General features: G+C 42.7%; 3 protein-coding genes across 4 annotated transcripts in view; 1 reads left to right on the top strand and 2 right to left on the bottom strand.

Moving 5' to 3' along the window:
- LOC145450199 (sodium/calcium exchanger 3-like) overlaps positions 1-11,257 on the top strand; it is a 162,573-nt gene that overhangs the window by 112,885 nt on the left and 38,431 nt on the right. The window lies entirely within an intron of this gene.
- Positions 1-11,257, bottom strand: part of LOC145450212 (cysteine desulfurase-like) — a 191,960-nt gene that overhangs the window by 176,309 nt on the left and 4,394 nt on the right. The gene's annotated exons all lie outside the window — the stretch shown is intronic.
- Positions 9,603-11,257, bottom strand: part of LOC145450189 (transmembrane protease serine 9-like) — a 163,824-nt gene continuing 162,169 nt past the window's right edge. Inside the window, exon 43 of the transcript XR_013918448.1 lies at positions 9,603-9,612. The gene's annotated coding sequence lies outside the window, so the exon portion shown is untranslated. The remainder of the gene's footprint in view (positions 9,613-11,257) is intronic.

The following is an 11,257-nucleotide window of genomic DNA, read 5'->3' as shown; positions in this document are numbered from 1 at the left end:
TCACTCTTCTCGCATTCGAGCCCGCTCTGTCGCTCGCGTGACCGGAGCGTCGGGGGCACACATATAATAATAATTACGTTCATCACAATCACACTTCCCCTTGATCTAAAGATCACAAGCGAAACCAACACATAACGCAACTGAAAACATGTTCCACCCCCCAACTACTTAGAAACTGACGCATTTTCTGGCTAGTAAAACTCGGTCGCTCGGTGCACCTCTTTCCGAGAAGACTTGTTGAAGGATCTGGATGAGTTGATCGGCCGTTTCATTTCGCACCGCCCGCCATATCGCAAATCGACTAGTCCCGCAGTCAATCAAACTCAGGTATGGTCGGGTGTTGACGTAAGTGATGTCAAGTGCCAGGCGCTCCCAGGCAACAGGAACAGAAAGCGTCTCGTGTTCCCACCTCACCGGAGTTGGATCAATTCTCCGACAGATGTTGCACCCATTGATTACTCGTTGAACAACATCACGAGTAACAGCTTCCCCAATACTTCTTTTGGCCACGAAAAGTGTCCGATTCACGCCTAGGTGATGCACGTTATGAAGAGAAGAGTCCGTACCTGTTCAATAATGTTTTCATTAGGTCGGTTTACTCCAAGACATATCTGCTTTAACCAGCGTTGAGGGACCCTCGTTAGCGCATCTGCGAGATTCTCCGACGACAGTACCTAACGGATCGTGACCTCTGCCCGGCCACGGGATAATGCCCGGTGATCTTGCCGAACACAGAAAATAGCCCATTTTCCTTGATGCCGCACTACTTGGAATTTTTGCAGCCTCTCGGATACGTGAATCTGTAGGTAGCCTATGCCTTCCGGAGATCCAAGATAGATGCGCGATTACTTCGTTTTCGCCAATTTCTCTATTTTTCTTGGCATACTACCGCATCCAGTCCGGGGTGACTCATGACACGGGAATTCAGCTCTCAGTAGACAATCACTGGCCGTACCTTCTGCTTCTTGTTTGGTTGCTTGACCGCCAACAGCGGAATTATTCCGCCGTGGGAGCCGTGACTGGCAGGATCGTACTCCACCAACCATCCGTCTCTGATCCATTGGCTGAGTTCATCATCAAACGATGTACGACACTCCGACGGCATCTGATATCTCCCACATTGATTCGTCAACTCAGGCTCGCCATTTTCCCATCTCCACTCCATAGTCCACTTTGCTCCATCAAAATTTGCAACGAAATCTTTACGTCAATTTGTAACAGTTTATTCGTCCCGGCCACCGCACTTGCTACACACACCTTTGCACCAAACCATGCACAGGCACACGTCAAGATTTGAATCAACGAATACCCCGCCCAATTGCTGGATAACGTCAATACCAAGAATCACGCCAGCAGCACATACGAGCTCCTAGGCTACCAAGCATTGCATCCTGACGTTGGTCTCGCCTACAACCAGCATTACCATTGTCTCTCCGTAACAACTAGTGCTTTACCCAGTGGTTCTCAACCTTTTTGACCTCGCGGCACACTTTGAGAATGAAAAGTAGTTCGCGGCACACTAGCACAGTAGTTCTGAACTCTTCTGGCTTACGGCAAAGGAAAACTACCAGAATCCCTATGGCAGCGACCACAGTCTTACAGAGGTGGTCACTGACGAAGTAGGCTAGTTCTACCTTTTTGGAGCACTCAAGTAGGCTTTTCTCTGCTTCATAGAAGAAATTAAGTGTTCTTTTGTCTCTGCGGACATGTCACAAATACGTGTACGAATGGTATCATTTGACATGGGAATCGTTTTCAATTGTTCCAAAACATTTTTTACAATTTTATTGCAGGCCGGAATAAGAACTTTCTCTGCTTAATTTCATAAGATTGGCTTGACAATAAAGTCTGTCTACTACCTCATTGTCGATGCAATTAACCATCGCACGAAGAGTCCAATCGCCACTAAGAAATACAGAGGCGTAGAGGTGTATGTATGTATGTATATTGTATATAGGCCTACATGAATGCCAAACGCATTCCAATGCCGATCGTGTAATAGCACCTGTGAGGATAGCAATACCTCAATAGTGTCACTGGCAGTCAGCCGTTGTTCAATTGTAGTTACAACAAACCGGCATAATGAAGCTCAGCGGCGGGGAAATTTGTTAACTGATGTAACTTGATCAACTTTAGTTACAATTCTCAAATTTGTCGCCTGCAACATTACGTTGCGCCCTGAGCCTACATTTTACCTGCAGTGATGGGTCGCTACCTAACAATCGCAATGTGAATGGCTATGTTGGCAACTCTAATTTGTAAACGAGAACATCACTTCCATATGAGTTCATTTCTCGATGGTGGGAATGCCTTCCTAGGTGTTGGAGGTTTATGTAGTCTCCTACTCGTCCTCCGATCTGCAAAAGCAGTGTCTTACAAAAAGTGGGCCGTGCTATAAGTTGGCATCTCAGGAATCAAAATAAGTAATATCGGTATGATGTAAAATGATCATCGATGACGAAGACATGGCAAGAATACCGCTACAAATAGAAACAGAAAAAGGTCATCAATCTGCGTCATGTCCCTGTTCTGCCTCCGGTTCTGATGGGGTGACAAGTTAAAGGTGAACACCGTCGACCACACCTCAACATCACGGTCCAGTTGCCCGAGTTAAGTTATCACCGCTCTAAATGCTAGTATATGTGGGCAAACTAGCGTATCACACCCATTGACAGCGGAGGCCCAAGTTTGATTCATGGCAGTGCAGTAGCAAATTACGGAGCGCCGCAGATTTATGAGATTCTTCGACCCTATACGTCGCAGTGCTTAGAGCGTCTTCACAATAAAAAGCCGGAGAAAGACCCAATCCATGACCTAATTGGGATGCCAGATTGAGATACTAGATCAGGGGTCGGCAAACCCCGGCACACGTGCTATTTGTGGCACGCGAGATGATATTTCATGGCACGCCAAATGATGTGACGAACACGACATATTATAACCATGTTTGTTGCAAAACATGTCATATCAATTGTCAAAATGGAAAAAGCTAAAATAATTTGATAAATCAACATAACACAGACTTTTGGCGCAGGTTTTAGTTATCCAAGACATTTTTGTTTACGCTCCGCGCGATTTACCGTGACCTAATTTCTTGATTTTGGGAAACACACAAAAATATATACCGGTATACGGCAACATAATATCGTATTCAACCGTTCGGGTGCTTTAGTCTAGGAGTGTGCATGTGAACTGTGCAGCCTGTGGGATAGCGAATATTTTTTGTAGGAATCAGCATTTTGGCCAAGGGCATTTTCACGATATGAGACACACGTTCGGCAACGTGCGACTCCATGCGCTGTGTGCGTTCCCAAAATGATTCGCAGAGGCCATCAGGCCATCTCATCATATAGTCTTTGATGGGTCTGTCCCTTATTGGCTATGGTACCGAACAGAGTATAGGCCTACTTGGAAAATATCAAGACAACCGCAGAAGATCGATCATTACGCGACTAAATTTAAATGATTCACACATTGCGTACATTAGGCGGTTGGTCTAGGTCGGTAGCGACCAAAATTTATACCCTTCGCGACCAATAGACCTACTACAAGAATCACTGACGTAACCGATGCCAGCAACAGATAGGTGGTTGGTGTCATTCCTTGCTTGAAACGCCAAATATATGACAAAATTAAAAATGGTTGGCACGCAATTTTTGATATTTTGGCACGCTGCATACGAAAGGTTGCCGGCCCCTGTACTAGATTGAGATAATGTAACTATGGTCGTCCCGACATCCTTGTATCTGTTCACTGCATCGGAGTGTACTTCGCGTGTCTTATTAGGGTAAATTCAATACAAGAACCAACAATGACACACTCAAAACTTGGATTTTTGTTATACTTCGACCTAAGTTTACCAATTTGCTCGCGGCACACTTGAGCAGTCCAATTGGCACACTAGTGTGCCGCGGCACACCGGTTGAGAACCACTGGCTTTACCCATTCAGCATCTCCACAATCCTTCTCGGACCCGAAACGGTATGTCTAGGCCAGGGGTTCTCAGCCGTTCTTTGCCCGTGGCCCATTTTCCGGTTTAAAAATGTTCTGTGGCCCACCTCTTATCCTAAAGTCATAGTCCCGTCCAAGGCGTGGTCATCGCTGGCGCCGATATGCTTATTTCTCTAAATTATGCGCATTTTTCTCTTACTGATCATCACGAATGTAGACCTTCAAAGTAATGAAATCGCGCGAAGCACGACGAAATTTTCAAGTTGAATAAATCTCCTCCAACAAACAAACGACCAAGGAACATTGGGCCCCTTTGAGCTCCACCTAATTGGGGTTTTAGGCGCGGCAGTTACGGTCCTGGTAGATCGTATAACTCTTGTGTAGCCTACATTAATATGGCCGCTGTTCCACTCACGTCGCGAAACCTAATAATCTAATCCCCGCATCCACTGTGTGATTGCGGTTTTACTTCCACTGTGGTGCGGATTGGGGCTGGACCAGCTTGAAACAATTATTTGGTGAAAGGGATACTGCATAGATGTGGCGGCAGTTACGGTCCTGGTAGATCGTATAACTCTTGTGTAGCCTACATTAATATGGCCGCTGTTCCACTCACGTCGCGAAACCTAATAATCTAATCCCCGCATCCACTGTGTGATTGCGGTTTTACTTCCACTGTGGTGCGGATTGGGGCTGGACCAGCTTGAAACAATTATTTGGTGAAAGGGATACTGCTTAGATGTGGAGAAAGAATATTTCAATGTTCAAGGTGTACAATGTACATATAGTATGTCCTGCATCTACTTGAGTTGCGATGTCAGAACATTCAATCCAATGGTACAATCATTTCATGTGACTCTTAGGCTACATTATGTACAATGATTTCAAGGCCGGAAATTTTAAACCGACTTCAAACATTAATGCTCGTACTGCTCTAAATACTCAATACATTACGATTCGTTGCGGTGGCGCCGTATAATTCGATAGGAAGTTGAATTGATAATAAATTGCGATTATTGCTATTTTTATATTACAATAATACGACCTGCCAAGGTACCGTAAATCTACATCAACTACACTTCTGTACGAGTTTAATGCACACCTTTTTTTCAACGGCATACGGCTCTGCTGGAATACCTGATCACTTCAGCACTAACTTCAAGTTAATATATAATCGAAATTATTTTCATTGCCGTTAGCCGTAGGTTGTCGTAGCCGGGGGATAAAAGCCTCCGTTTCCCCTGCCATTTTCGACTTGTAGATTGTGACTCTATACGTGCCATTACGTCCCATCAGCGTCGGATGAAAAACGTAAGGTAGCCTACGTATAATTTGCTAATATATGAATATATTTTTGAGCGAATAACATAACAAATACACTCAAATTTTCACTAGTTCTACAATATTACAAATAGCTCTGTGGCCCACCTCAAATGCTCCTGTGGCCCACCAGTGGGCCATGGCCCACCCTTTGAGAACCCCTGGTCTAGGCTTACCATACGTCCCGTTTTAGGCGGGATAGTCCCGCTTTTTAACGTCTTGTCCCGGCATCCCGACCAGTCAGCCAAACGTCCCGCTTTTTAAGGCCGTAAGGTAAACTAGCACAGAAGTGATGCTCCGGCGGGTATTTCGGAGCGAAAAACGGTGACTTTAGCTCTGGGCGGAAAAATGACCTTTTTTTTTAGTCATCCATGTAACAATGCGGAAAGAAAAACGGTATTTTGAGCTCTGAGCGGAAAAGATGACCTTTTTTTTTAGTCAAGCGATAACAAAGTGGGAAAAATTCACCGGTATTTGAGAAATCTTCTCCGGTTTTGCAAGTCTCAAATTTCTGAACAAGTGTCCTCTTTTTAGATTTCCAAAATATGGTAAGCCTAGGTATGTCCCAAGCTGACAAGATAGCGTAATGGTGAAGCGTCCCGCTTCTTGATCAGTAGGTCGTGGGTTCGATCCCCGGCCGGGTCAGACCAAAGACCTGATTAGTAACACTGGTATCCATGACTTCCCTGCTTGGCGCTAATGCATTACTGGGATAGCTTGGAGGGGTGGTGCATGACTGAGAAAGCCGTAAAGGCTATATCTGCACTTCCTTTCCAGCGGCATATGCACCTCATGCACTCATGGTATGTAGGCTATATGCGCAGATCGTGTGTATATGTAGGCCTATCATGAGTCGGTGTATATGCCGCAAAAACATCAAGGACAAAAAATAAACTACGTCCTTTCCCATACGACGACGACACACGTCTTCAAGAACAACAGATTGCTGGCACCCAGTGTCCACCAGAGCATTGAGAGGTTTTCCACCAATTGAAACCACAACAAACGGTAGCTCCTTTTTGCTACTTGTGAATACGGGTGAACGCGTCCGGTGCTGACGGTTCTCCTTGGCAATTTTCCTGCTGCAATCTTGTGACGTTCATCGGCTCTGCATTGTCGACCTATATGACCAAGCTTATCACAGGAAAAACATCTTGGATGTCTCCTGGCCGTTTTGTTACCTTCATTTCTTGGTTCTTTAACGGGACATTCGTTAGCACAGGGGCCACGCTTCCCGCTGAAAAAACTGCTGAAAAAACCGCTGACGCGAGCTGACCGCGCACGATACATTGAAGCTGCTCCTGGCTGACATTATTACTCGTGCCCGCGCGACGAGATCACTCAAATTCATTTTGTGCACTTCTGCTAAAGACTTTAACTGACATGACACCTCTGAGGGGAGACCATTTACAAGCGCGCACCGAATTAACGCCTCGGATGCATCCACTCTCATCCCAATCAATAGCGCAAGCCTTTTTCGATCGAAAAGATACACATCGACAGGTTCCTCATCCAGCAGTATTCTTCGCTGGAATTCGATATACGCGTCATAGCAATTTACTCCAAACGCATTCAAAGTAGCTTGTTTCGACTTCTTGCAGGCTAATCCTTCCTGTCCCCTTCTGGCAACTGCTTGAACACTGCAAATGCAGAGAACAGCAATGGGAAAATAGTTGGCAGTGTGTCCGTCAGTTTTATTGCAGCTCGGCGACCAGCCCCAATTTCTCAACCCACTTTGCAAAATCACCAGATGTTGGATAGTCTACATAACTCCTCACAATATCAGTTAACTTCATATTCGACAATGTGCCGCGATAGCTTGTAATATAGTTCAATAATGTATTTTAAAAACATTCCAGTAAAACCGCACAACCAGTCTTCTCGCATTCGAGCCCGTTCTGTCGCTCGCGTGACCGGAGCGTCGAGGGCACACATATAGCTGTTACGTTAATCACAATCACAGATGGTAAGGGGTTGTAAAGCAACCTTAATGTCCTCCGATTATTGCGTGACACTTCAAGGGATTTTTTTTGAGGTAGTGTTGGTTAAAATGTTGCTTATGCGTAGGCTACTCCTCTGTTGATTTTTTATATTTTGCAAAATCTACCTTTGGATATCAATGTACCACTGTGCCCCAGTCAAATTGTCCCAATGAGCCCCGCCCACTTCTTCAGAACGAAAATAAATTTTGGAATTATGTCATGATACTGCGAAAGAGTAGGCTACATAAATCGTTTGGTTTTATAAGTGCAGGGATATCTTGAACTAGATATCCCTATAAGTGAGAATATCACGTGTAAAATCGACGCAAATATAACCAAACACCGATTGGTCCGATTCCTACCTGACAAAATCAAAAATATTTCTAGTATAAGTAGCTCAGCTGCTTGGGTCGAGCAAATTTTGAAGAAAGTGTGCAAGTATCGCCCTAGTCCATGAATACTTGACGAAGTGCATGCATGTAGTGTAGGTAGACATGTATTATTTGATTAGGCCTACTCTCTAAATTTCGTTTCTGACCAACGTTTATTAGTAATGAGAGACAGTGAGACAGTGTTTGTGCTTGCCATAGTGTATAGTGAGAACTTTGTACATCTCCGCACTATTGCTGACTCATGCACAAGAGCTACTCTTCTATTGTTTTTATGCACAATATTAATTATTACGAATGGGATATATATCATGTTTGAATGATTCATACATATTAGAATATCCGTGGCTTTTCTATGTTATAAAAACTTATAAGATATGAAAAAGAAAGGATATTTCGAAATATACTTCCGTGTTAATTGTACTGAGTATTTCGAACTGTGCCACAATGAAGCAATTTTGCATGCCATCGTTAATAATATGTTTGCATATGTTTAATGGTTAAATATGAAAGTCATTAAATCATCACTGTGACATATAATTTTCGAAGTAAATTTGTAGTACTGTTGGAGTTGGAGTTGGAGTCGTAGTCGGAGTTCTGTGTGGAAAATTGTCGGGGTTGGAGTCGGTATTGAAAATGTCTATGGAGTCGGAGTCAGAGTTGGAGTCGGTGGTTAAATTTACCAACTCCACAGCCCTGAAGATCAAGGCCTACGTAGCATACTTTAGTATAAGTAGGTTTGGTCGAGGGGTGATATGATTTCGGCAGTTAATCGGGCAATTATCATTTCAGCATTGTCTTTTCGAGAGCGGGTGTAAGGAAGCAACATCAAACTTCGACTCATTCTCCCATTTCGAGATGGTCATTCTTTCATTGCCATTATTCCTGACGTGGCCAAGAGTCTCCGTGTTAGTCGACGAACACGCGTATGTTATATATTAGGCCTATACGTTGATGTAATCCTTTATACCAGTCCAGTCACGCTGAAGATGAGAATGGATTACTAAATAGGCTACTATTCGCTTCGCTATAAACTTAAAATTAATGTCAAATGCTTAAGAACATTTTGATTTGATTTCTCCAATATTACAACCTTGAAATCACGGTGACGCATGTTGGCGATACGAATTCGCGGACGTGGACGTGCTATTCTCGAGTTTATAAAACGTCATAGCGGTGATCAATGCGAAATAGAACACTTGGAAAGCAGTCGAATACTATACGAGAGACCCGACCCGACCATTTGCTTATCATTCCAGAATGGTCGTGTTTCACTCAACACAGTTTGATTGTGCCTCGGGCTTGCCGTTGCCGCAGCATGCGCCGTACGTAGCCGCAATTCAATGAGTATTTCGAGCATCAGCGAATCGAGTCTAACGCTGCTGTAATGAAGCACTCTTATCGATCCTGTCTTTTTCTTGACGAAGTGCAGAAATAGAATTTTACGATGCGACGCCCGCTCACGTTTATTCAATGCATGCTGGTGGCGTTGTATTCTTATCGTGCTCGTTACTTGAACTGGTCGTCTTCGACGCAGGATCTAACTTGCGTAGTTTAGCTACTTACACCGTCTCTCGTAGTACTTGTAGCGATTGTGGATGTATTTCAGCCTGAGCCGATCATGACAATCAATTTACAGAGCGATGTCTGGACGGTAATAGAAATAAAAGGAGCAGTTAAGTTGAAATGTGATCTATTCTTTTTGTCGTACAAATGCAAGGTCTGTAGCATTCCTGTAGCCTATATTTCAATAAACTTCCATACTTTTGATGAAACATGAAATCTATATTCTAATTCTTCTTGAGAGAGAGAGAGAGAGAGAGAATCTTTATTCGTATACATTACATATCAACATAACACTACAAAAATGTAACTGTGAAATGCGACATGCAAGGTAGACGGGAGGCTCGATATGACATAGTCTTCAGAGCCGAGCCACCCGGGACAGGAGCAATTTTCACAGTCGATAACTAATGAAAAAATATAAAATAAAATAAAATAAAATTAAAATAATCCAACGAACGATAGGAAAAATAAGACACAGTATCACGGACCAATTTGTAATACAACACAAATACAATTTAGCGGTAGTTAGAGATAAGAGAATGAAATAATTGTTTTTTAAAAGCACAAGAGTCTAAATTGCGGAGATTAGGTGGCAGCTTATTCCAAACATTGACACCAATAAAACTGATTGAATTTTGTACTAGACTGGTAGAGTGGTGTTGCACAGACAGAGACAAGTTAGAAGAAAATCTGGTATGATGTTGGTGGGTATCTGAAGGTATTTTGAACAGATTATCAAAATATAGTGGCAGTTCACCCTGATGATAACTATGCATGAATTTCATTACCTCAAATTTGAAAACGTCTTCCACTTTCAATATTCCAACGCTACGATACATGCTATTACAATTCTCATATCTAGATTTCCGACAGAGAATTCGTATGGCTCGGTTTTGCAAGACTTGCAATTTCTGCAGATGTTTTTTCGCAGCAGGTCCCCAAACTAGGATCCCATAAATAAGATAGCAGTGAATTAAGGCATAGTAGACTGATCTGAGAGTTTGATGAGGAATTAAATTTTTAAGGCGATAGAGAGCCCCGACGCCACGCGAGATTTTAGTTTTTATATTGTTGATATGATCAGACCATCCAAGTTTATCATCAATGATAATGCCAAGATATCTAACAGTTTTATGTGTATCAAGATGTGCGTTATTTACTATAATTCCACTGCGATTGACTTGTGTATGAAACACGAGGGTTTTGGTTTTGGAGGCATTGAGCTGAAGTTGGTTAGATGCCATCCATTTTGACACTGTCGATAGCTTAGTGTTAATGTTGTCAAATGCATCAGATAAATTTTTACCGGGTATAACTAGGCTGGTGTCATCAGCAAACAGTGTGATGTCATTGTCAAATAAATGACCAATATCATTGATGTAAATTATGAACAGCAGGGGCCCGAGAACTGATCCCTGAGGTACACCAGTCTGTATGGGTAGTAATTGTGAACGCGTTGTTCCAATATGAACAAATTGTTTCCTATTATTTAAGTAAGATTCGAAATACATTTTTGCAAGTCCACGTATACCATAGAATTTAAGTTTATCAACTAGTTTGGAATGATTGACACAGTCGAATGCCTTTTTCAGATCTAAAAACACACCAGTGGCAACATTTTTAGAGTCAATGAGCTCATATATCCTTGAGGTAACATGTAATATAGCTTGAGAGGTTGTGCGGTTATTTCTAAAACCATATTGATTTGAGTTTAAGAGATTCATTTTATTGAGATAACTGTTAAGTCTCTCAAATAATATTTTCTCAAGCAGAGTGGCAAACGGTGACAATATCGAAATGAATCCATATAATCAGAATCGCTTCAAGGATAACTGCTGTGTAGATTGCCTTTTCATTCATTTCGAATCTGTCACGGGATCGGTAACTTGTTAGGTAAACAGAAATTCACATGACTCCTACAGTATGATAATTTTTTAAGTTCACAATACTAATTGATTTTACATTCCACGAGACTGCAAATTAGGCGATTGATCTTCGAGCTTTGAGCGCGTCTACTGAAGAACGTAGTTTGGTTTTTATTTATCGTTT

This window comes from Botryllus schlosseri, chromosome 11, assembly GCF_051294905.1.
Source record: "Botryllus schlosseri isolate E-star chromosome 11, Bs_hap1, whole genome shotgun sequence".
In the NCBI taxonomy this organism is placed as follows: Eukaryota; Metazoa; Chordata; class Ascidiacea; order Stolidobranchia; family Styelidae; genus Botryllus; species Botryllus schlosseri.
The sequence above is the reverse complement of the archived record's forward strand: the minus strand, read 5'-3'. Positions and strand labels throughout refer to the sequence as shown.